The sequence below is a fragment of the Otolemur garnettii genome, unplaced genomic scaffold (genome assembly GCF_000181295.1).
Source record: "Otolemur garnettii isolate 467f Iridium unplaced genomic scaffold, OtoGar3 scaffold00025, whole genome shotgun sequence".
NCBI lineage: Eukaryota > Metazoa > Chordata > Mammalia > Primates > Galagidae > Otolemur > Otolemur garnettii.
Window position 1 is genome coordinate 10931669 of NW_003852420.1, and position 2564 is coordinate 10934232.

Genomic DNA, 2564 nt, shown 5'->3' on the forward strand with positions numbered 1-2564 from the left:
GCCAGCCAGGGTCAGCTTCCCGGCCTGCTGTCCTCTGTGTAGCGTCTGGATGGCTGTTGAAGATATACATTTAAAAGTTTTCAGCATATAGATGATTTTCAAAGTCATGGCCTTAGATGATGCCACCAAGGGAGAAAATACAGCTAAAGAAAAGAAAGGAATTAGGACCTAATCCTGAGGACCGGTGACAGTGACAGACCAGTGGTTCTCAATCTTCACTGCACAGCACCTGCGGGACAGGACACAATACTGATTTCTGGGCCCCACCCCAGAGGTGCAGTAGGTCCGGGGGCGGGGGGTCTGTGACAGGGACCACACTTTGAATTTGAGAAAGAGAAGGAGGGGTGGCTGGTGAGACAGGAGGGAAACCAAAGAGGGTTCTAGACTCAGAGAGGAGTCGGAAGTGAACTGAAGTGGGCATGGAAGGTGAGGGAGACGCTGCTTCTGAGTTTTAACCTGAAGGGAGCAGAGGAGAGGGCAGCTGAGAAGAGTGTGTGGGTAAGAGAGGGTGCTTGAAACTCTGTCACTGGAGGGTCTTCTTCAGGGGGAGTCCCTGAGGTAAACTGAAGCTTCTAGAACCTCAGCAGTGATGACTGTGGTGGCTCCTGGTGGTGAGAATGCCTGGCAAAATATAAGAGTTTTTTGGAATAAGTGTGAAAATCTGGGTGGCACCCATAGCTCAGTGGGTAGGGCGCTGGCCACATACAGAGGCTGGTGCGTTCCAACCCAGCTGGGGCTGTTAAAACAATGACAACTGCAAAAAAAAAAAATATATAATAACCGGGCATCGTGGCAGGCGCCTGTAGTTCCAGCTACTCGAGAGACCAAGGCAAGAGAATCGCTTAAGCCCAAGAGTTTGAGGTTGCTGTGAGCTGTGACACCATGGAACTCTACCCAGGGCGATAGCTTGAGACTCTGTCTCATAAGAAAAAAATGTGTGAAATATGTCAAAGGTGTATTAACTTTGTAAATAATCATTTTGTACGTTGGACCACTGCTTAGTCAGCATATTCTGCAGGTTCGCATTCCCAGATGCTCCGTTTGCAGGGCCTGTCTCTACACGGCCTCCCTGTGACTCCCACGACAGCACATCCTCCGGGCCCTGCCTCCGCCTCGTGCCGGGCTCTTCTTTACCAGGACGAACACAGCCTCCTTCTGGACCTTTTTCCTCAGCTGGATCCCTGTCTTTTTGTTTTGAGTGCCGCCAGCCAGGGTCAGCTTCCCGGCCTGCTGTCCTGACCACATTGCTCTTTTCCTCCGAGCCCTTGGTGTTTAAAACGCTTACCGTTGGTTTGTCACGCATTAAATTCTAACTCTGCTTCAACTTATATTCTGCATCTTGTTTTCAGAAGCTTTGTTTTCTTGTCTTGTGGCATTTTCTTGAGAGGCACACGAATTTTCATTGCTTTAATTTTCTGATGGCCCTTTGTTTCTTTGAATGAGACTTTATGCCAAGACTGGAAAGAGAGCTGCGCTGGCTTTATGTAAGTCACAATTGCTTGACTGGGACAACAGTGGAAGATACCCAAAAGATGTTAAATGTGTGACATCAGAATAAAAGTTAATAGCATATAGTAGAAGTGAAGTTGAGTGTCAAAATCAATAATATGAAAATAAAAGTGGTTGGAGGTCACGTCAGAGCTCATGGGCAGTTCTGTTCTTTCTTTTCTTTTCTTTTCTTTTCTTTCCTTCCTTCCTCCCTTCTCTCTCTCCCTTCCTTCCTTCTCTCTGTCTCTCCCTCCCTCCCTCCCTTCCTGCCTTCTCTCTGTCTCTCCCTCCCTCCCTCCCTTCCTGCCTTCCTTCTTTCCTTTTCTTTCTTCCTCATATTATCATATTAAATCAAGAAAATGAGACAAACCAGGATCGGAAATGCTGCCACTTGAAATTGCCTGATAAATTACTCTGAAAACTTTGGCTTCCATGTTTGTTCATATCTTGCTTCTCTCTGCCAGGGAGAAGCACCTTGAGACTGAAGAGGGTACAGTGCACACTGGGTTGGAGGGTCCTGGAAGCTCAGATGGGTTGGAAAGAGTCTGACACCCTCATTTATGCCAATCACATTCAGGTCTCCAGACCTGTCTGGATCATATCTTCTATATAGGAGTGGAGTGTCATTCCTGTTGCTCACAACTCAAATGCAAACTGCGGCCTTCGTAGAAATAGTCTGAAATGTTTAACCCTAATGCACAAATAACATGAGAGGGTGCTATGGTTTAAATGTGTCCCTCTAAAAGTCAGGTGTTGAAACTTAATGGCCAACATGATAGTATTAAGAGGTGCTGCCTTAAAGAGGTGTTCAGGTTACTAGGGCACCTCTTGCAGGAATAGAATTCAAATCCTTAAACAAGAGGCTTCACACGCAGCATTTGGCCCTCTTACCCTTCTGCCATTTGGAGACACAGTGTTCTTCCCCTCCACAATGTAGCATCAAGGTACCATCTTGGAAGCAGAGAACAGCCCTCATCAGACACCAGACATATTGGTGCCTTGATCTCGGACTTCCCAGCCTCTAGAACCATGAGAAACAAATTTCTGTTTTTTATAAATTATCAAGTCTTTGGTAT